At 39.3% G+C, this 24,427-nt stretch overlaps 1 protein-coding gene across 1 annotated transcript in view; it reads left to right on the forward strand.

Moving 5' to 3' along the window:
* Nucleotides 1-901: 901 nt before the first annotated feature.
* Nucleotides 902-24,427, forward strand: part of LOC311195002 (transcription factor 12-like) — a gene marked incomplete at its 3' end in the record, with an annotated part of 114,849 nt that continues 91,323 nt past the window's right edge. Inside the window, exon 1 of the mRNA XM_084268267.1 lies at nt 902-943. The remainder of the gene's footprint in view (nt 944-24,427) is intronic.

Raw genomic sequence — 24,427 nt, forward strand, 5'->3', positions numbered from 1 at the left:
TTCCCAGCAGCAGAGGATGGCCGCTATAGGAACCGACAAGGAGCTGAGCGACTTGCTGGACTTCAGTGCGGTAGGACGTTCTTCGAGGTCTTCGCGCGGTAAAGCGAGCGGAGGGGTAGGGGCAGCAGCGTGCAGGGCTTGGCTGGGTCCGCCTCGGCCGAGTTGGACACCTGAACTTTGATGTAATGTCTAGACTTCCAGATTTAATACTGTAATACCAGCTGGGTCAATTGGTTTAACTGGTTAAAATCAGGCTGACCCAGTGATGGCATAATCTAGTCATTCACGTTTGTTAAGCTGGTGTGTGGTGCTGCTGCTTTGGCTACCCACTCCCCCTTTTTTTTAAACAAAATAATTCTTAGTGCCCATAAGTAACAGGTTATTCATTGATAGTTTCTACAGCAACTTTGGCTTTTACTATTGTAGCAGTTTCTTATGTGATACTCTTATTTTAGTAGATTGCAAGGAAGTGCTTGATTCAGAAACATTGTAGAAAGCCACTGCCTCTCAAGAGCTGTCTTTATCCAGTGACTTAAACTCACAGATCAGAAAGAAATAAATACTTCGATTAGTAAAATTTAAGATATCTTACAGCCTTTAATTGCCATAGTAGTCGTTGGTATCCTTTTAATTGTATTTTTAAGTTGTTTTGGCTCATCTAGAAAAGAGGTTTTAGTGCTATTATCAAATTGCAAGTAGTACTTTAGCTTGCTGACTTCATGGGTTTGAACATGAACCTTGCAACATTCTGTTCATCTTCTAACAAAAAAAAAATCAAATAATTGTTTTTATTAACTTTAAGTTTGCCTTAATAATAAAGCATGGAGTTTCAAAGCCAATTTGAACTCATCTTTTTTTCTTGCTTTGCAGATGTTTTCCCCACCTGTTAACAGTGGGAAAACCAGACCAACCACGCTAGGGAGCAGCCAGTTCAGTGGATCAGGTAGGATGCATCTGAGATACATAAAGTTCATGGAACTAGGTCTTGATGTTTTAGCTTCATCTTCATGTTCTAAAAGTATGGTGATCCTTTGTTTTTACTTATTCTTACAAGATAGTCGAGATTAATGAGAGATGTGCTGTTTTGATCTGACTTTATAGTGCGTGTTGTTAACCACAACCACACTTTTCCTCTCCGTGCCCTAGACTGCGTGTTCCGGCACGGTGAAGTGTTATGTATCTAATTGTACTGGTGTGCCAGTTGTCTGGCTGTTAGGTTAAAAGGGAACAGCTTCTTCTGTTTTGTTTGTTCCATGGAAATCAAGCCTACCTCTTCAATATAAGTATTTCCTAGCCCCTGTATGAAAGGGGAAAATAGCAGTAATAAGCTAAGTGGTGAAATACTTCTGACTGGAGGATAAATTTTAACATGCAGTTCTTAAGGAAAATGTAAGGCTAATACAATTTTCTAGTTCTCAAAGTCTGGAGAAGTATTATTCTCATGTTGAACCTTTATCAGTGCACCTGGAAAGCAAATAACTGTATGTATATATTTCCTGTATTTTGTGGCTCCAATGCCTTCTCGTTGGGGTCCACCTAATGGCTGCTTTCAGGGACTTCTAGGCTAAACCTGTGATAGGAAAGAAGTGATACTTTTTAACAGGATACTTGTCTCACTCTTGCAATGGGATTGTTTATTATTACTTCCAAAAGAGGAACTCAAGTAAGTTTTTGATATTGTGTTTCATTCTTCTACATAGGATTATTTTCTGTGAATACAGTGATGTTCTTGTTTTTGTGAATGCAGCCAAGTTATATTTATGTTTTTAGTTCAGGTTAATGAAAATACATTTTTAGAATGCCAGTAGAGCAGCTAAGTAGCTGCTTGAAATTGTGCAGTAGCATCCCCTCTTTGCTTCTTGCAGTGTCTGAGCTGGTACTCTTGAGAGTCCAAATGACGTCTTGCGGTTCAGTGACACTTCAGAGTTTTTGTTTTTACAAGCACCTTAAGTTTCTCAGCTGCATGTTTTTGCAAGCTTCTTCAATACTATCTCCTACATTTAATTTAATGAAAGTGGGTAGCACATGATGTAGCTGTAGCATGCTTTCTTAAAATATCCATGTATTTTTGTTTTGCTCTTTGAAAGTATGTAAAACTTAAACTATTTGCAATAGGAAAAGGACAAAACTGTACACAAGGTGTTTGTTGTGGTTTTTACTTTTCCCTTGAAATACAAACATTCAAGGCAGTTGTCTTTTAAAAGAAGCTTTTGAGAAACGTCCAGACAGCTAAAATTTACTGTGGGGAGCACAGCCTGAGCATTTTGTCCCCCTTTCCCCTTTTTCATGAACGAGTAGAGTAACTATCTGTTGAAAAGCTTTAATTTTTAGATTAGCTCTGAGATCAGTCACAGGTGGCACAGCTTGCCCTGGTTGTAGGTGACACTTTCCCTTCTTCCCTTGGATGGCTCAGAAAAAGAGAGAATGATGGAATATTTTGCTTTCTTGAGAGAAACTCTGTTAAGGACTCTATGAATTCCATTACCAACGTGGTGTATCATCACACAGATACCAATCATGAACAATACACTGCAGCTGCCAAACAAGCTACAACCTCAGCTTAATTCCCCTCGGAAAAGATAATGTTGTGGGGTTTAATTCAAAACATTTCTAGTTGTAGAGATTTACTGGCTAGTGGGATTATATGCCCTAATTCTTGTAATGTTATGACCTAAGCCTTGACCTAGGGGGATTATGCTGCGGGAGTGAGGTGACAAACTTCTATATCAGTGGCGCTCTGAGTCAGCGTTAAGGGTTATAGAAAGACTGTGTAAAGATCATTGATGAAGTATAGGCATTTAATTTCCAGCACTCTGATCTAATTGTGATCTTGACTTAATTTCAAGAGTTCTCAACTTCTATGACAAACAGTGCTTGAGAACTTTTTTTTACTACTAGAGGCCACTTTTTAGAGGGAAACATGGAAGGAGGAGGTGTTTACTGCTTTGAGCTATCTAGTACTGAAAAGCACTGTAGGCACAGATTGCTAAAAAGTACTTTTTTCTTTGAGTGTGGAATGATGCTGCCTCTTGCAGAGACTTTCTGTGATTTCGATGGCAATTACAGAAGTGAAGCTTACTTCACTGTCTTTGCCTTTAAATTGGTTGTCTTATTTTTCTTAACAAGTATAGTGAAGGAAAGTGTTTTTCCTTTCCTTAGCTGAAATAAGAATGTGTTTATTGTTTGCTATTGGAGCCCCCTTTTTCTCATTTAAACTTAAAATAAACAAATCTGAAAACACTTTCCCTGCTCCCTCCCAACCAACAGCGATTCCAGATGCAGCCTAATGGTCCCCATTAAGTAGGTGAAAATCAATTGCCTGTCTTGGTGGCTCTCAGGACCCTATATTTCTGGTAAATCTAATTTAGAAGGAAGGAATGCTCCTGATGCATTTTCCTTACTGCCCCCCCAGGTCTCCAGTTAAAAAAGATAAATTAGTTACTGTTAAAGGATGGTTAAGTTCTGTTTGGTTTTCAGGTGTGGCTTTGAAGTGTTGTAAATACTAGGGTGTGTGTTATTAATCCCGATGTAACAAGCTTGATCTGGTCTAATTCTGCAATATTTCTGTTGATTATGCTGCAAAAAATATCTGTGATGGGGTTGCATAAGTGTAACAGCTAATATGACTGATATCTATAATTTAAAAGGAAATACTGCTGTGGGTTAACATGAACATTGTGTTTTGGTTAAAAGATAGCTGAAGTCTGGTGTTGGGGCGGGCTTGCTTTCTGCAGGTCAGTTACCAGCGAAAGCTGCAGATGAAATAAGTCAAACCAATCCCATATCGGAGCGTTTTATGACAGTAAGTTGTGTGATCTGCTGATAAAGCCAAATAACTTGGCCAGGCTACTGGTGAAAATACACATATTGGACAGGTAACCCAATACGTACATCAGGGAGTCAAGCCACAAAATAGCCCTTGTCATACCTGTGATTTAAAACAGAAGTTACCATTCTGTTACCTTCCAAACAAACTTGTGAAGGTAAAGCCATTTCTGTCTTAGAAGTCATAGAAAGAGAAAACCAAGGTCAGAGGTGGGCTCTTTTGGGCCTTTTAACCAGGCTTTTTTTGCGGGTTTTACTTAAAATGATGTTTTTCTGTGTTGTTACTGTGGTTAATAGTGAAAGGTTGCTCTGTTTTGCCTTGGTCGAGCCCACAAAACGTATGCCAATAAATGGATGGTTACTGGTTTTCCCCAGTGCCCTCTACCTGTAACAGTAACTACATGAAAATCCGGTGGCAATATCCAGATTGCTGCCATGAGCAGTGATGGTGCAGTTTTCCTGGGCTTCCCAATAGGTTTCATCTTAATTTTGAGTTTTTTCCTGTGACTGAAACTTTTCCATCTCAGGTTTGGTGTCTTAAAATATCCACACACATCCTATTTTTTTTTCCGTTTTGAAAATAACTTCTTAGAGGTTAAAAAAGAATATACCAGAGCCAATGTTTTCCTTTGTGACCTACTACCTTCACTTTTTGTAGCCTCATTGTACCAATAAGGTTATCTTTGCACATGCATATGCAAGGTATCTGTTGAAAAGCTGAAGGAGGATGTGAATGGCTAACAGAAAACAGAGTGGTAAGTGTTTGTAGTCAGAGGTACAGTTCAAGAGCTAAACTGTCCAAATATGATGCTTCTCTTGCCTGTAAAATTCTTCTGAAGCTCATGGAAAATGAGTATGCAGGTTTGGACAGTGCTGGGCACAAATGGTGTGTGTACCCGACACTCCTCATGCTAGACCTACATGCAAGAAGCCTGAATGTGCCCGTTCAGATACCTGTTTGTATCAGTTTGGTCCCCTTTTATGTACATTCGGGGGCTGCCCTTCCCACCTCTCTCTACTCTTGTACTGAGCTTTAAGGAATGGACTGGGATAGGTACTAATTAGTGGCTTGATGCAAAGACCATTTAAATTGATAGCCTGCCATTAACCTGAGTGTCCCTAAATTAACACCATGTGTCTGGAGACTGGACACAATGGCAATTCTTTAGCAGGTCTATTAAGTTACCAAACAGTGCTTCCAGAATAAGCAAAACTTGCCTTGATTGCTGTTTGTTAGTCCTGTTAACTCTTATTTCCTTTTTGGTTGGGCATCAGCAGTTCCTTGTAAAACAAACAAACCAAGAGCAGGGTGAATGTTGTAGAAGTTGCATGCTTGAAAGCAGAAAGCTATCTGTATCTTCTTTCCCCTCTAGTTGTTTGTAGGGAAGACCCATGGATTATCCTTCCAATGGTGCAAATGTAAATGAGATGAGGATTTAGGTCTGCATTCCTCATCTAGTGTGCTTAAAATCCAAGCAGGGTGGTACAGTGCTAGTAAATGTGATCTGCAGTTTGGCTGTTGGTGGCCTCTGTCTCACCAGTGCTGTCTCTTTTTCTTCTCCCCATCCTTTATCTTTGGAAAGATAAATTATCAGACACTTGACTCCATGAACAGTTGTGAAAAGTACAGCCTATAAAAGCACCAAGTAACTGCTTCAAGGTTGCTGTTTAAGAAAGAGGAGGGGAAAACTCTGATACCCCAATGTGAAAGCAGACAGTATCCTGCAAGGTGTTTGTGTGTGTATGTGATATTGAGGTATTTTTGTGATTTTTTGGTTGGTTGGGGTTTTTTTTTAGGAAGAAGGAAAAGTGACTGGAGCAGCTCTGTGTTCTGCATCTGGCTTGGGGAGCAGATAGGCATCCGTCATCTATTGCCATTAGCCACGGTTTTGCACTGACTGTTCTCTCTGAAGGTGATGGTATGAACCCCATGTCAGTTGGCCAGGAATTCCTTGCTGTCTGCCAAATGGCTAATTTTAGAATTTTTAGTAGCATTTGGCCTGTCTTCTGTTTAAAGATACACTTAACACTGTTAATAGGGGAAACTAACTCTTGCTGCACTGGCATGTGGAAAGCATTCTTTCAAAAAGTTCATCTCACTTTTCCATCAGTTTTCCCTGAGTGGGAGCAGCGATGCCACTGCTGTGTTTACAAGCACAACATCTGACCTCCAATCCCTGTATAAACCTTCCTGTCTCACAGAGCAGGGGAGTTAATTCTCTGTGGTTTCAGGTCTGGGGTCGCATCAGTGCCCTGTCCTTTCCTCATGTGGAGCTACCCAGGATGGGGCAGTGGGGCATCTGCAGCCATCACCCTCTACCCCAGCCAGTAGCTCTTTGATCTGCCAAAGTTTTCTGATCTACTCTTAAGTGATGAAGAGTATCCAGATGCCTTGGAGAGCAGCCTTAATGGCATGTGGGAAGGAGTAGGATTTGAAATGGCCTGTTGCTGTGTTCCTGGATTTATCCAGAGAGCAGTTTTGATACAAATATTAGGACTAAAGGGTTGGGTGGTGGGGGAAGAATACTGGAAAGAGACCCAAGAGTAAATGTGTTATCTGAGGAATTCCTTTTCTTTCAAGAGAAGTATAAATGAGATTCTTAGGTATTTGTGTGTTCTTTAATGGCAGCTGAACTGGTACTCAGTTCTTTTAAGTGCTACAGAACTTTCATGATGTCTGTAGCTTTTAGCTAAGATTTGGGCTTCCTTTGTGGTCCTTTTTTGGTCTTTGGCAAGGGTATTTCATGTGAAAAGCTTGTCATTCATACATACATGCCAACACTCCCCTTCCCCCTCATCTTTCCAGCTGTCACACAAAGAGGATTTAACCCCTTAGTCATCTTGCTAGCAAGTTGGTATGACAGCTGTTTGTCTTCCAATTCTACTTCATCCATAGCTGAGCCTGTGGATACTGTTATATGAATTTATGGTAGTCTACTATATACTGTAAACTTGGGAAACTGTATTTTCTTTTAAGTTGCAGAAGGTATAGTGTAATTTTTCTGGCTGAAAATAATGTGTGTGTATTCATGAACAGAAGGATGTGTAAGGCACTAGTACAGTAATAGCACACTAGTAAGACTGGAGTTTGTGGAGACAATTTTGAAAAGTGAAAGATGTGCATAAGCTTGGAGACTATACTAGACCTTAAGCTAGTTAAACTGACTTACCTTGGCTGTGGGATGCAGTTTGGGATTCTTTGGTACTTTTAATATTTAGGGATTAGGTTGTGGGGAATAGCATTGAGCATTTTCAGGAGCTTTATAAAATTTTTTAAGTTAGCTATAGAGCCAGATGTGATCTATGTATTTAATAAGTCTTGTATCTTACATTTCCTTCAAAATAAATATTTATCATTTTGTAAATTCAGTTTCAATAAAGCATGCTCTCTAAAAAGCTTTTTTAGGGGCATTGTCTAATGTCTGTAAATTATTTGATGGGGACTGTTATTCTAATAAATAGCTTTAAAGTGTGTATAGGACTTAATAACTTTTTTAGTTATTAGGCATTCTAAGAAAAGGGTGAGAAGTATTTCAGTCAATAATTACAAGTCGAAGGACAGGGAATGTATTTTTAGTCTCTTTTTTTCTTGTCTAACTAGTGATGATCACTCCTTCAATTTTTTTGGGCTTTAAAAAATTTATTAAAATCAAAGTTTAGAAGTCCCTGTTTCTACTGTAGACTTAATCCTGATGATTTGAAAGTACTTGTGAACTTTTTGAATACTACCATCCATTATTTAGGAGTGGTTGTAGGGGCAAGGTTTTTTTCTATTATGAGTCTAAAATGAGATAATGAATTTTTTTTTCATGTCTTGAATGAATGCCTTGTGTTTTTTTCACTTGTAAAACAAAGCTGTGTTTGTAAACACAACATTCAAAAACATAAAGGACATCTTTTTTTGGTGAAGATGTTAACTGAATACCAAGAGTGATCGGAAAGAGCAGCTATTGTTATATTTAATAATATCCCACTGTCTTCAGAGGATAATCAGGCTAAAATGTACCAAATCAATCTGTAGGACTTTGTTAGAGTCTTCTTGTCTGCTAGCAGTGTGGGGGGTGATTTAAGTGATTTTTTTGAAAGGAGGAGCTGAAATTGCTTGAAGTGAAACAAAAGTCGTGTTCTCCCTGACGTAATGCAGAAGAATCTTGCCTGATTGCAGCAAAGGAATTGTTGCTGGAGTTTTAAAAAAGCTCTTGGAAGTGAAGAGGAAGAGACTTGATAAAGGGGTTCACTTTGCAGCACTGTGAGTAGGGTAATGCTCGCTAGGAATGCTAGTAAAACCTTAGCATAAAATAGGGTTGGTCTTGGACAGGGAAGTTGTATATACATCCATGTTGATGCTGTGAAAAACTTTAAAAGCTGCTCAAGCTATAGGATTGCATTTAAAGAAGGTGAAAATTGTACCTTTCTGGTATTACACACAATTTCTCTGTGTTGGTAAGTGTGAAGTAGTTGTGTGTATATATATTGATGTAGAGCTGGCAGGTTTGAATTAATTTCTTTATGAAGTAAATTGTTTATTGCAGTGGATCTGATTTCTGGTTCCTGAAGTGTTGTAGAAATTGCCCTTTTTTGTTTTTGTAAGCATGTGAGGTAATTATGTTTTGCTTTTCAAGTCTGGGTGTATTTTTTTTGCTATCTCAGACTTGTTTTTTTGGGTACAGTAGTGCAGAACTGGTCGTGTACCCATGTCTTCATCAGTTTTAGTTATGTGGAGTTCTAGTAATAGATTGAACTGCTTGCTTTTGCTGTTCTGCTTTTGCTGTTCTACTTTCTCTACTTTCCTTTGCCTGAACAAAACAGGAAATGTTTTGTTTGTGCCCTGTCTCTTGAAAGCTCTTTGCAGCTGATGAAGCACTGGTAACATGGAGAGATTTAAGTTAGTCTGGGTTGGAGTTGTTTATACAAGTGTATCCTGAGCCTTGATTTGTGAGAATCACATTTTAGGTGGTGTGTGTTTTCCCTTTTCAAGTATAAAGCTGAATAGGGAGAATTAATGGTTAGAAAAATGTGCCTACTAAGACAGAATCCAAAAGTGGTCACTTCCAGTTGTGTACATCCTGTGGGTAACTTAGCAATGAATATCAGAGCATGAATGTGCCTGTTCTGTCTATCAAATGAAATTGACTTTAAACCAAAGTTTACCCCTCAATATAAACAAGAACGTGGTCTGTAGCATTATCTGTTGTGTGTATTTGTTTAGAGTATGGCCAAAGTATACACATATTTCAATCAGCAGTGTAATTCTTTGATTTATAGTCTTCTAGCAGTCGTCGTCCGTGTTCGGGGTTTCCAGGTAAAATCTTTACTGTATTGAGTAGTTCCAATTCTTACCTCAAGTACAAACTGAAAGCACATTGGTGCACTTTGCATGTACATGCTTTGGTTTTAGCATCTATGTAAAAGGCCAAAATGAACTGCTTTTTACTTGATTTGAGGCAGTAAGGGAACCAGACAGAAGATTTAGTGAAATATTAAACCTAACCCGAGTGTTTCATACCCACTAGTTCATAATGTGTGAGGAAAAGGTTGAATTTGATTTAAAATAACATTGCTTTGCAAAACTGTTTTCTCTAGTTTTGTTGAAAAGCATGATTAAAGCCTAAAAGATGTAGATAAATCCACAATAAATTAATTAAATTTTGCATGCTACAGAGGTGTCTTGTAACCAAGGATCTCTTGAATTTTCTGCTGTGTTGCATTAGTGTTAGTAGGATGCTGTGGAGATAAATATACTGTCCAAAAATCCAAAAAGTATTTTTAGCCTTCTGTAGGAGAATGGAATTCACTGTTTATACTTTTTTTTTTGTTTGCTTGAGTGCAAGATGCTATTGTCTTGGTGTTATCCCAAGAGCTATTGTGGCTACTCTGTGAAATTATTAAACCAGACAGCTTTGCTTGTAGGACAAACATTTTTTATATTGTGATGTTTTGATGGTTTTCAATGCGACACCTATCCTGTTCCAGCTTCTTTATGCAGCAACTTCATGAGTCATAATCCTTGCAAAAGAACACAGCTTAAAATAATCACCGATTGTTTCTTTGCAATTCTATTCACTGCCCACTGCAGATAAACAAGAGCAGAAATGACAATATCATTTAATCCTTTAATGTTTGCTTTTGACGTGCAAAACATTCTCTTGTAATAGAGAAGTAATCCATAAGGAGAGTAGCTGCTCTTTCATCTTCCTGAATGCTAAATGAAGCCAAGGCTTTTATGAAGAGATGGTGATTTAATGAAGATGACCGAGTTTTAGAGTAATGAAAAGCTTTTGTGTATTTCTAAAAATGATGTGTGGTGCTCACTGCTGCAGAGTTGAAATGGCAGTGTTCTGTAGTGTGTCTTGGCAAGACCAGCGCTCCTGAGGCTCAGATGTGAGGTGATTGAGTGGTGCAGTAAATCAGCAAACTTCCCTTCATTTGATTTTATAAGAGAAATGCACATCTCTTCCACTTGGTGTGTATGAATGTGTGTAATGTCTGACAGGCGTTCTCTGCTCTGTGTGATGCTTGTGTTTTGGTAACCTTGAAACCATCTCTGATATCGTATTCCCTTGCCAGAGGACAGTAATAAGCACACAAAAAACCAGAGCATGAACTTTGTCAGTATTGCTGATGACAGGAACATCTGAATTAGATACTTTCCTTGCAAGTACTCATCAGATACTGAATAAAAAAAGCTCCTCAACTGAAAAAACACCCCAACCAAACATTTCCCCCCACCCCTCCCTAAAACCCAAGCCCCAGTAAAACTCTAAACAAACCGCCTCCCCCACCCACCAACCTTGTCTTTTTTGCCTTTTTCAGTTATTAATTTCATTAGTAGGTATGGTGTGTGTGTGTTTTGGGGGGGGTGGCTGTTGGATTTTTGTTTGTTTTTTTCCTTAAGTTATAATATTAATACTTGCAAAGCAAGCTAGGTAATGCCTGATACTTCAAAAGGAAACAGAGAGGCTTTAAAGGATGTGAGACCATTCACTTTCCAGGACACACTGTGCTACCACAAGACCTTTTTATTTTTCCCCCTATGTGGGTCAGCCCCTTTAAAGTGGGAAGTAGTCAACTTCTATAGAAGTTAATCTCTTTTCTTTTTTCCCACTGAGATATTAAAGTATGTTGTGATTGTTTACAGAAAGTTCCTGTTTGCATGTTAGTCTAGAGTATATGACCACTGTAATGCACAACTAGACATAAAGGTTGCTAAACTATTTTAGAGTTACCAGGAACGTGAAGAATGCCACCATGTTGTTAGAGGAAAGATATATCTGGCCATCTGGGGGAATTGAACTTAGGTGAGCAACAACAGGATGGATTCTTTATGTACCTCTTGAAAACTGTCATGTAATAGAAGTGCAGAACTGTGTATGCAGTTTAAATTTCCTTCTTATCCTTTTTAATGGCTTAAATTGCTGGCTAGTCCCTATGCAGTAATACAAAAACTCTTACCAGTATTTGTGATATATATGTATATATATCATGGATGGTTAAAACTCTGCATGTCAGGTGAATGAACCTCAAGATATGGCAAGACTGCATTCACAGATACATCTCTGGGTAGAAGTTGAAGGGTTAGAAGTAGTTGCACTTTTCAAGTGAGGCAGTAAAATCAAAGTTTATGCATGTGTAACACTCATTAAACCCAGTTTATTTTCAAGACACTTGTTGAGTAACAGTTTCAATCGTCTGCTTGTTTCCTGTGTGCTAACACTTTTTCCTTGTGCCCTGTCCTGTTGGGGAAGTTGGGATCAGACAAGAGGTAAATGCCTGCATGTGGGAGATGCTGTGTAACACAACTTATGTTCCATGCTAATGCCTGTATTCCTTTAGGCCTTTCAATAGTCTATATTTGTTTTATGGGATGAATGGCATTTTTTTCTTCTAGATGAGGCTGTTTATTTGTAGGTTACCTAAGTGCCTGGTGAACTATTATTTAACCCCCCCTGGTTTTGTACCTGGTATTTCTGGGAGTGAACACTGGTGCCTGTATGACAATGTGACTTGCAGTGCGGCGCGGAATCAGTTGGAGTTTGGCCATTTCTCCTGCATGTGTCATAGGTTGTCTCCAAATTGGATGCTGGAGAACATGCTGTTGCCATAGCAATGGAAGTCCTTTTGAAGGCAGGATTCTTGGCAGAGCTGTTGTATCTCCTGAAGTGCCTGGTGCATTGATCTGAAAGTGCCTTGTCAGTATTAGCACCTAGCTGGAGTGAGAAGAGTGGCAAGTATACATCTCTTCAAAATACATGTCCTGCTTCCAGCTGGGCCAGAGTTGACCTCCCCAAGCATCCAGCACAGGTGAGCTGAGTTAGCCTGGGCTGTTTTCCACACCACCTGACATCACTGCCCCATAAAAGTGTCTGGTCAGGGAGGGGTGCCTCCAGGGCACGGTCCTTGGGTTGGTCCTTGCTTCATGCACCACTTGGTTATCACCAGGTTTGGTAAGGTACTCTGTGTTATCACCAGCTGTGAGTGTAACTTGGTGTTGTTCTACTTTCATCCTGCTTTTGTCAGTAAACTGTCCTTGTCCCAGCCCACGGGGGCTCTGTCTGTCTGTCACTGCTCTGGGAGTGAGAGCAGCTTGTGACGCTCAGCCACTGCTTGGGGCTGAACCACCACAACACACCATCACTTTTTTTTCCCCACAGCTAATTGTTAGTTGAACCCCCTGTTCATAAAGCCTTTTAAGGCTTTTTAAAACCTTACACTGTGAACAGTTCTTATATCTGACACCTGTAGCTGGAATGCAGAGATAGCTTGAGCTGTCGTAAGAGCCAACTATTACCTTTTACAGAAGTCTCACTGCCTGACTTCTAGTTTCCCAATGTACTTGTCCCTTTTAGTACTTTGAATATATTTTTAGAGTTTCCTCTGTGATTTTGGTTACCACAAAACAGTTATGAAAACATACTGCTTTATTCATAATGCTTTTCAAGTTGATGGTTTGGGGTTTTTTTTCCCTGTAGTGAAGTATTTGTCTTGCTCCCATATTATTCATTACAGAAGCCTAAACATGACACTTGTGGAGTTGTATAGCTCTGGGAAATATACCTTAACTAAGATGCCTTTCTCAGGAAACTGGGATAGATCTTTGTGTATAAATGTTTCCTCCTTAGAGTGTGGTTTTGTTATCAAGGTAAGCAAAGACTGTAACTTGTGTCTCATCAGGTATACAGTTCTTTGATAAACAAGGTTTTCTTCTCCATGGCAAAGTGTAGGAATTGAAAGGCAACTTGTAGAGCACTGATACTCTGGACATGGGTAACATCCATTTCTACACGTGCTGTAAGGATGGATTGAATAATTTTGTCCTTATTTAAAAAGATCAAACAATTTAACAACTGAGGAATATAAAGATGTGAAAACTTTCCTATGTCTTCGGGAGACAATTGAAGTGGTTAACAGTGCATAGAATATTCTTTCAGGTGGACTGGGATTGCCATTTTTAACTGCTCCTTTATTACTCCAAGAGCTTCTAGAGGAGAAAAGTCTTGACGTCACCCTCATAGCTTGCTCCATCCTTTGCTGCTTTTCATGTAACATAGTCTTTAGTTTTATCTGGAGTAGTAGGTATCTAATAGATGAGAATGAAACAAACATTTCATTCTTTTTTTTTTTCCTCCTCCTGAGTGAAATTAAGAAAGAATGAAATAATTAAGGCTTTATTTGTACTTGAAAGTAACCTTCTGCCTGCTGTAACAGAGGGGGTGTGTGTGTGCGCACATAAAGATGTGGTCATGTTTAGCTTGGTCTTGGTTTTTAATCCCTGCCCCCTCTTGCCCCGTTCCCAGTGTGGGAAAGAAGTGTGGTGTCAGATAGGCTTGGCCTTGGGAAGCGTTACCCAGCTGCTGCTGTAAGCAGTACAGACAGGGCTTGTTACTTACAGTTTCTACATGTCTTGGTCTAACCTGGGTAGACAAGACATGGTCTAAGTGACCTTGGCATGGTGACCAGATCCTGTACCAAGGAGAAATCAGCATTGATTACGCTGAGAGCCTGAACCGAGGGAATTAGACTCTGCAAGGTGCCTCTGTGTTCTTGTTTTCCCTTTTTAAGCAAATTTAATGCCGCATCAGCGGACGTGTGTACTGAAGCTCCCTGGCTGTTCTTGGGAGTGAGCATGACATTAATCACCCAGGTTTCCTCTGGCTGTTTTGCCAGTTGGTCTCAAGTCACATTTAGGGAAAAACAATCTTTCATGGCTCCAACAAAAGTCCTCTTCTACCCTTTGAGTCAATTAATACTGATTGAGTAGGCACTGTTTTGGGGGCTGCGGCCATAAGTTCACTGAAATACATCTAGATAAACTCACTCTGTTCTGAATGTGGAAGTATGTATTGATACTGGCCTGATTTTGTCAGGCTTAGGAAAGCTAACATTTAAAATGAGTTTAGTCTGAGAAGTTAGGTGTTTATGTTTTGAAATTCTAATTCTGAAAGCATTTTGTAGTTGGATGACTGATTCTAAAATGAGATGAGCTGCTCTTGTACTTTGTGTAACGAGCTGCTTCTTGCTATTCAATACTTTTTAATATCCTCTGGTTTTGTTTCCATCTATGCTACTGTTTTATCAGATCAGTCAAATTAAAGAGATATGGAATACTGAATTATGAACAAACTACAAAGCTCTCAAAATGTGCGATTTTTGGTCTTTATGACTTTTTAAAATGCGAATTTTATACAGAAATTCACTAGGAATAGGAGATTCCTAGGATGTGTTACTACTTGCTTGATACTTTATGCTGTTATTTTTGTAATTTATCACAGACTTTTGCCAAGATTGCATTATTACATAAGGAAGGAGGATAATCTTGAGTTTTAAAGGACATAGCTAAGAGGTGAAATTTCTGGCCATCTTGCTGCATGGTTCCTATGACCCTTTGAGGAAGTGCCTTCACACACACCCCACACCCATATTCTGGTTCCATCAGCTGTGAAATAAGAACTAGTGCTCACACTGTGTAAGAGACACTCAGTACTTTCTAACTTCCTTTGATCTGAGAGGTAGTGGATTTGGAATGGGTTAATCAGAGTAACTTCTTATGACCCAAGCAGAGTTAAATTAGCTTGCCCGGATTTTCAGTGTTAATATCCACTCCCTCCTTTTATATGTAATTTCTATGTCTCTGCTTATTTAATTCAATCCTTTACTTAAAAAACCCAAACATTTTATTATTCTTTTTTAAGTTCTTACTGTATCTACTAGACAGCCTTTAAAATGCAAGCTCTATTATTGAAAAATACAGAAATACAAATTTCAGTTCAGGACTCACAGCAACATTCTAGAGACTGTTTCAGCACACCATCACAGATTACATCTGCTTCTCATTTCTGTAAATTTTTATTTGAATCTAATCCAAATAAGAAAGCACAGAGAAATAGATTTGCCTAAATTTCAAGGAAGAAAATTACTAGTCTGAAAAGGTTTCCTGGTACATAAACAGAAAACAGCCCTGTCCATAGCTATCTTTTGTATTTAATGGATTAAATTCAGTTTGACAGCTGGATATATGTACCAGTGTCTAGCCTATGGCCATGATCTAATAATCATGGATATGGTAACAAGTAGTCGAAAAAGATTCAGTAATCAAGTGTGGTTTTTGACAGAACCTGCTCTGACTGGAACAAGAAATGAGGCCGTGTTAAATGTGGCTGCATTTGCTACCGCCCCTGTATTCTGAGTACTTAATAAACACCCTTTGGGATGTTGTAGACACAGCCTATGCTTTAACAGAGATGCAAAAGCTAATTGTGCTACAACAGTGTGTGTCTTAAAGTTATGAAACAAATTTGATCTAACCTTAATGATCACGAACTGAATTTCAAAACATTAATTTTTCCTTCCCCTGAAGTGCTTTTTACCTTGTTTGTTTCTCCTGTCCTAAGAACAGTTGTATACCATTAAATAGAGCCCTTTGTGAAATGCACAAGTCTTTTATATCATAATCCTGCTAGGTGAGGGGAAGTGTAAGAAGTACTGATGAGTAAATACATGTCAAAGGGGAAGACTTCAAACACTAGATATTTTGAAAACAAACACTTTATTACGTGCCAACAGTGTGCTTTGGTCTCAATTGTATTTGACTGGTAAAACCTATCTCTATGTATATACCCCTTAAGAGGAAAAAAAATGCCTTGGCCCTCACACAATTCATCATAATGTAAAATCTCAGTAGTGCATTTTGCCAAATGTTCATGTTGTGACCATTATTTGGTATTTGGTTCTAGCTTTTTTTTCTGGGGGGGTGGTGGTGGTGAAGGTGCTTTACATTCTATAAACCTCAAAAAATCAACCAGGTCAGGATAGAAACAGGTGTTCCAAAAATCATAACTCTGTTCTCTTGTAGTTTCAATTGACTTTCTGATATGGCTAGCAATGTCTTAGAAAACACTGAAGGGGGAGAATGTATGAACCCATGTAAGGAATTAAACGTTCCTTTAGGAAGAGGAATTAACCTATAAATAGGGTTAAACAGTTGTATTTCAGTAACTTTCAAACGTGATACTTGTTTTGAGGATCTCTATATTTTTTTAAAATGATATATAGTCTTTCATCTTTTTGTGGCTCAAATGATTTGAGGTGCTTCCTTTTAAACTTCACAGCAGCTTTTGAGAGGGGTGGGATGTTGGCACTGAAGCTGGTATTTGAGGAGATGGAGATAACTGAGGAAATCAGGAGGCAGAAGTATCTTCCAGGGGAGCCCAGGAGATGGATCTGGTTGAAACTGTTGTGTGGGAAGGTTACTTGCTTTCCCACGTGCCTGGTGTGCAAGAAATGAAGGGTTCTTACCACCTCATTTGTTGTTGATGTGCAAGGTACATGTTTGATCCTTCCCTGTTTTGTTATTGTAGATAGAAGTCTTTTCCAACTTCTTGTTGAAGAATATTTGCCTGAGTTAAGTGGTAATGACACAATATGAAAGTAACTTTCATATTTATTTTGGCAGGATTATGTTATCCAGAAACTCAGAACAAAGCTTAAGAGCATCAACATTTCTAAAGAGTAGTGTTCAACTTTGAAGCGGGGAAATAAAGAACTTGCTACACTGCCCTTGGCATTCCTCATGCAGATGGCCACGTCCCTTCCCCTGTGCTTACTGCTGTCTGCTACCAGGTTTCTGTTACTGGTTTTGATAGTTGGGAATGGCTTTGTTCTGCCCTTGGTGTGGAGTACTTCTCAATTCCTGAACAAATTCTTTTTAGTATGAAGTTAGTTCTCAATTCCAGGTCAAGAATTGTTGTTTTTTTGCAACAGTTTGTTAGTGGTGCTGCTTCTAATAAGTATTAATGTTGTCATTAGAAGTTTCTTCATATATTGGGTAGCAAGAAAACCAGTGAAGTTAACCCCTTTCACACAGGGTGTACCTCAGTTTGTCTGGATGTTCAGCTGATGTTTAACAATACTTTAAAATTTTGTTTGGGCATTTGTGTTGTCTTAGAATTGCTTTCACCCATGTCTAATACAGCTTCTAGGAGCCTGTGGTTCCTCCAGGCTCTTGTACTGTATGAACCAAACAAATGCCAAGTCCTGAACGCTGTGTTCTGCAGTGTGATTTGTACTTTCAACTAATCTAATATGCCTTGATGGACAAAATTCCCAGGTATGCTTCAATAACTTTCTCGTTCATTGATGTTCCTGGTGCTGTGCTGTGGGGATCTTTGGGTTTGTTTTGGTTTGTTTAGTTTTTCATCTTTCTTTTTTTTCTTTTCTTGCTAGTGGTGTCTTGTAGCAGTGATATTTTGTGTGTGTACAGTAAGAGAATACATGATATGCTGAAGGATGTGGCCATAAATGTTAAAAATAGTCTCTGTGTTCTGAGCTATATTTTGATTCACTTTGACTGTATGTTCTTCCAGAATGCCTGAAATTAAGATTGTCACAACCACCTTTAAAAAGCTTCAAATCTTTTTTTAATTTTAAAAATTATTTGTCTTAAAGTTTCTTCTCTTATGGATGTTTCTGGCAATGTGCAACTGGAAGTGTATTCGAGAGCAGTGTCTGCACCCACCCCTGAAACAGTGACAGACCCAGTGTTTTGAGACTTTGCATTCTCCTGGGGCTAGGAGTAGGCTTTTAAATATGTTTCTAAATATGGTTTTAACCTGCTCTTTCCTCTAAAGCCTTGTGACTGCCTGACTTAATGCAGACAGATTTAAAAAAAAATGAAAATATTTCCAGCCCTTTTTGAAATACCCACCCAGTGTATAGAACTAATTAGCACACATCTGGAATTATAATATGGAGAATTATATTGTTTCTTCTTAGGAAGTTTGTTGAACTTATTCAGATAAAATTTAGGAAGATAGGGAATGACTTGATTTGTCAGAAGCCTGGCAGCTTTCCTCTGAAAATCCAGTGCACCTTTATGCTGAAATGCAAATTTGGTATCTGCATCTGTTGTGGGCTTTTTATTTTCCTGTTTTTAAAAAAAAAAGCTTAATGTAAAGCATGCTTGCACTTGTGAAATGCTATATTGTGTTCTGTAACAGTGGTAGTAATAAGCAAAGTGGAAGTGAAAAAGAACTAGAGGTATTTGGTGTCCTGTTTCTGTCTGCACTGGAATACTGGCCACCTGTCCTCTATGATCCTGCCCTATTACAGTGTGCAAATGGGCAGAAGCTGTGATGAGAGATGCTGAATCTTCAATTCTGGAATAGTCTTGTTTCTTAGGGAAAGTAATCTCTCCTTCTCTTTTATCCAAAATACCTTCAGTGTGTATCCAAAACCCTTCTGTGCACATGTGGAACTTCAGTGAGCATTTACTAATTTGTCTAATTTTACTTAGTTTTGTCACTTTCCACATACATAATCTTGGAGGGTTTTATCTTCTTTTAAATTCTGCCTGTGGTGATCTAGTGTTAATAAATTATAATTATAAATAATATTATTAGTGTTAAAAATTTAATAAGCTTGGTTTTTTCTTACTGGTCACTTCTACACTGGTAGTCCTTTGCCATTATTCTTAAGCACTTCTAAAGTTCTTTCTAATTTCTTATTATTTTTTTACCTTAAATAAACTGACAGGATATGTCCATTTTGTGTTCCCTTTGTTTTCCCAGACTTCAGATTTACATTTATCTCTCTTGAGTAGAAGATGTAACTTCAGATCAGTGAACAGCCAGTGATGATACCTGTATGGTTAAAAGTCAAGCACTTACTTAGATACCTGGCTTGGGTGGGAGGATCAAGCAGTGGAGATGTCACTTGATTTATGTATGGACTGCAAAAGAAGTATTGATATTGTAAAGTTCCTAAGACTAATAACTTAATGTCTAATATAACACACTTAATGTATTGGCATTACCTTTATAGGACAGAATATGACCATTGAAATTTGCTTTTGGTGCAGGGTTAACAATCTCATAGCATTGGGATTGTTGCCACTTGCATGCTGGCAGTTTTTACACGTCTCTTCACACACTTGTGTCTAAATTCATGTGGTCTCAGCCATTTTGGGACTATTCCCATGTACTCTCATTATCTCTGTGCTGTGATGTTCCCCTGTTGAGGGAAGGTAACTACATGGTTCGGTAAAGGGTGTCAGTGAACAGAAGTTGCTGGCATAGTGGCTCCAATTGTGCAGGTAAAAACCTTCTGTGGCTGTCCCACAGTGAGCAAGCCTTTGCTGAAGTGTCTGCCTGGGGCTGATAGGAGTCAGGCTGGCTGGAAGCTGTTTGCCTGTACAGCTACCATTGCACATGTGGCAGGGCTTGGTCATGTTGCACTTTCTGCAGTGGGTGAATTCATTCTGCTCTTACTGCCAGCTGGGTTTTGGTAGCAGAAAGGGGGCTGGTAGGGTTTGGCTGCTCGGAGGGAAAGAGCTCAACCAGGATGCTAAGGTTTTTTGGGTGTGGAAACTTATATTTAGGAACTTGGTCATCTGGCTATCCTTAACTTCACTCTGATGGCTTGGAGCAGTGTCTATTCTTTGAAGGTTGTTGCCTCAGACTGTTTTTGTTCAGTAGTCATTTGCTCTTTTACAAGATTATCTGTAGGCAAGTATAAGTCCAGGAGAGGTTTGCTTCCATAGCCTGTCAGTTACTGTTCTTTGCATTTAGGACCTGCTTGTGGCCCAGTACTGGCAGTGCCTTGGGATGCTTGTGCATGTGGCAGTGTGCAAGGGAGGGCTGGCTCAGTTCGGAGAGTATCCTCTTCTCAGCATGCCTCTAATGTGCTGCCTCCAGTTGGACCTGTTTTAATATGACTGTTCAAGTGTTGCCATGCTGGATGTAACACATCTTGGTGTTTTGCTTTGACTTTGGGTGTTCTGCTGACTGCTCTTAGCACTTAACCTCTAGTGCTCGTTAGCATTGGTGTTAGTGACAGTCGGCCTAGGAAATGCTTCTGTGTTACAGACAACACTTACTAATGTTCCATGTGCATGGAAACAATTTCTGTGACATGTGGCTGGAGCTTTAATTGAAAGCCAAAATGTCATTGTAACACAGGGTGCAGTGCAGTGAAGGAGTGTCTGGGAAGCTGTAGGTATTGCACAGGAGGAGCTTGCTGGGAGTACGGATGTTCTGCCAATGTGACTTGGCTCTTGTGTTGCCAGTGCTGACTCTGGAGGTACTTAGCTGTAGTTTTTCTTCCTTGTGCAGCCTCTGATTCAGCTCTGTACATCTGGGTGTCTGTAGTTAGATCTGGACTTTTTAGGAATGACAAGTTGGTTAAGAAGTTTGCCCTTTGGTTTTGTATTCTGGCCTGTGAGAAGTTGCTAGTGTTTAAGAAAAAACATCCTCACTTAGGCACTGCACCTAAAGCCCTGCTTTAATTATAAGAAATGGACACCTGGCTGTAGATTTATCATCTGCTGAAAGGCCTGTATGTTTACTGAATTCAAATTAAAAGAATTAATCTGTCTCTTGTAGAACTCAGTTTTCCTGTTAATTCACAAAAAAAAAAAAGAAATCCTTTAGGTACTTCAGTTTACAGAAGAGAATTTTTTTCATTCTCTCTTTTTTTTTTTCTTTTATAATTTCTTTTTTTTTATAGATGGCAGCAAGAGTGGTTGGATAGCTTGGTAAGAGCATCCTTATTTTAGTTCTTCCTCCCCAGCACGCTGTATGCATCATGCATGCACAATGACCTCCTGGTAACTCTTACAAATAAAATTGATCTGCCTGTCTGTGGTTTGAGATGCCATGTATATATAAATATATATAAAGACCTGAACTGGTGTGATGTTTTGATTGGTCTGGCATCCAGGTATGAAGTCAATGATTGTGGCTTTAAAGAGCAAAAAACACAGAAAAGATATTTTTCTTTTCCTAAGCCTGGGGATTATTCATGCTGAGATAGTAAGGAACACAGTTTATATTGCATGCTGAAGTACAGTTGTAGCATTATTGTAATGTAAATTTAGTTAGTGAACGTAACTAAGAGCAATAAGTAAGTAGGATGTTGGTAAAACCATCTATATGCTGTTTTCCCCTGCTGACAAATCTGTTTTGGAAAATTAGCGTCATGACTAGTTGAGACTGTCTTGGGTAGGATTGTTTACTTTTCTGAAGGGATGCAGATGATATAAGAATAGCTGTGCATATTACTGGTGGGCGTGGGGTTAAACATGCTCAAAATTGCAGAGGTGAGGAAACAAAACCAAATTTGCCTAATATTTACTGATTTGCTCTAGTACTTACTGCTGTGTACTGTTAGAGGGTGTGTGTGATTGGAGTGCAGGAGTTCTTCCCGCCCCTCCTCTCTTCTTACTGCCATTACTTAATGAATTAATGGGTAGGATTAGTTATGTAGTCTGCCAGTTGGATTTTCCCACAGATCATCGTAATAACCCCTTTTTCATTGCATTTGAGAAAAATAAACTGGTTTGTGCTGAGTTAAACATGCATTTATTATTACTGATTTCTTTAAGAGTGCTCAACACATGGATTAAATTTTCCAGCCATGTGCTGTAGAAATGCTGTCATTTGGAGAAGTGGGATTGACAGGAAGGAATATGATGTTCTAGATAAACTCGGTATTATCTGCCTTGTAACTGGTACATGGATCACAGAATCTAGAACACTACTACCCTGAAACTAGCCACTTGAACATGGGTGTCTCATACTGGGTGTGAAATGCTCAGCTATGTCAGGAGTACACCGTTCTGTTGGTGTTTTAGGGACTAAGCTTTGTCACAGTACCTGCATTATGAGCTTAGGCTGGTCTTCCGGATCCTATGTAGTCATGAGGCTTTACATTTCATTTATAGAAAATGCTTATGAGCACCTTTTAATGTACTGTAATCTTATTAAGCCAAGTTGCTGGTGTTTTGCACTAGGCTTGTTCTTCGTGTCCTTTCATGCTCAAGGATATAGTTGGCTATAAATACTGTCTTGAAGTAAGTACTTCAAACACACACCAGTATACGCTTGGCTCTGCACAACAGGCAGTGCTTGGAGATGTATTTGCAGTTCCTCAGCATCCAAGTTCTGTTCAGTTTTGAAATTAACTGGTTTTGGGGATGTTTTATATGGTAACGTCGGTGTCTGCTCTTCGAAGGTACGAAGCAGTTGGGTTTTCATTAGAATGCTGTTCACTCCAGTCCCCAGGACGTTTGTAAATCCTCCTTTAACAGCTCTTGACATTGCTTCCTCAAGGCGTTGAGCCAGCATGTGCGAGTCTCAAGTGAGCAGACCCGAGCTGAATCCCAGGCTGCTGGCTTCAGGAGGCGTTTTGCTCAGATCCGGAGGGGAATGCTGACCTTGTCTTCCTTCAGAAAGTAGCACCTGCTGGCTAACCAGGAGGGGCTCTGAGGGAATTTGGAAGAGGGTACTTTGGTCTTGGTAGGCTGGGATACAAAAACGTTGGCTTGCAAGTGCTATGGAAGTATTTGGCTCAAGGGGTGGCTGGACAGAAAACAAATAGAAATTAAGACCCTTGAGGGGAGAATCACTGTTTTGATCCTTAGCAATGCTCTTTATTCAGGTCTTGGAACTAATAGTGTAATTTTCCTGGGTGTATCCTGTTTCTTTGGGTTGTGCTGCTGAACACTTGGACTACTTGTGCAGAAGTAGTGCCTCAAATAGGTGATGTTAATTAAAACAAGAAATGTTAACTTGATAGTTTTGAAGTAAATAATTACTTTCCTATAAAGCAGCCTAATGTGGGGAGGGGAGGGTTCTCAGCAATTCTCAAAAGTTGTTAATTTTTTAGTTTGGTGGAATGAAAATAGACCAAGGAAAAACTCTTGATTTCTATTTGCAAGGTCAGTATATAAAATGCTATTCACAGCTTTTTATCTCATTTTGTAGTTTTATGGTCTGTGTATCTAATGAAAAGTAATATATTTGGTAGGGAGCAATGAGATTTCATGCTGTTATTTCCAGAAGATTGCTAATACAATACAAAACCAATGTTTGTCTTTTTTTGTTAGATTTACGTAGACTTAATCCCAGCTATTGTGCAGTTCTGAGCTGAGAGGGAAAATGCACCGGATTGTGTTAAAGCAGAGTTCCTTTCTCTTCATCCTTCTGCTATCAAATAAATAAATAAAAATAAAATAATAGTTAAATCTTCAGATGCAGGAGGGCAGGTTATATAGAAAGGACAGGAAATATAATTTGTATTATATATGGTCCAAATCATCATTTTTTATAAAAAAAGCTATTGAGTGTTAAATTCTAGACTGCATTTAGTAGGGTAAATTGCTTATAATTCTGGAAGCACTGATCCTGATAGGAAAGGGTGATAATTAGTTTCTAATATGGGCAGAATTGCTGTTATTAGCTGTGCTCCACATGTTTGCTTCCCCTGTGGCATTCCTTGGGGTGCAGCAGATGGATGAACAAGGGGGCAGAGGTAATGTGTGCCACGATCGGCTGCTGCTTTCCCCTGGGGATGCTTCCAGAATGCTGATCTCTCCTTTTTTTTCTTTTTTCTTCCTCCTCATCTTTTTCAGCAACTTTGCTAAGAAGTATCAGTAGTATTCTGCTATTGTTCCCTTATAACTCATTAATCCAACCATTTAATACCGGTGTCTTAAAGGATGGGCTGTTGCACGTGTGCTGGTATCTTACATCTTACGGAGTCGGTATCATGCTGAAATACTTTGCTCTGGGAGGTTGTGGCATTAGTGGTCTGATGTTGCCTGTTACTCTGATCTTTTGTAACATGATCATCTCCTTTTAAGTTGGAAAATGAGTATTCTTGTAGCACCTGGATGATAGAATGGAGCCTGCTATTGAAATAAATGTCCTTTTCATGTAGGTCTATTGAGGTAAGGTCTGCCCTTAGTTTCCCTGGCTTTCTGCCTTGCACTCAAATGCAGGCAGAGGTGGTGTGGGCCTTTTGTTCTTTTTATAAGCCAGATCTATTCAAGGTGGTAATGTAGCCCACCTTCCCTGTTTGCCATCCAAACAAGTAGCCTTGCTGAGGTAAGAGCAAGAAGAGGCTCACTTGCCTGTACTGCAGTTGGAGGAAGCCTGGTGCCCGTGGGGCGCACAGCGAAGGCTGGGGTGTGGGGGGAGCCCTGCCTGCTGGAAGCGGCTCAGGCAGGGCTGCTCACCCCAGAGGAGGAGGCAAGGGCAGGGAGCTGTGTGTGCACGTGTGCTGGTTATTGGGAAATACTTCCATTGGTGCTTTTCAAATGTTTCTCCTT

The sequence above is a fragment of the Gallinula chloropus genome, assembly GCF_964237585.1.
Source record: "Gallinula chloropus genome assembly, chromosome: 9".
NCBI classification, from domain to species: Eukaryota; Metazoa; Chordata; class Aves; order Gruiformes; family Rallidae; genus Gallinula; species Gallinula chloropus.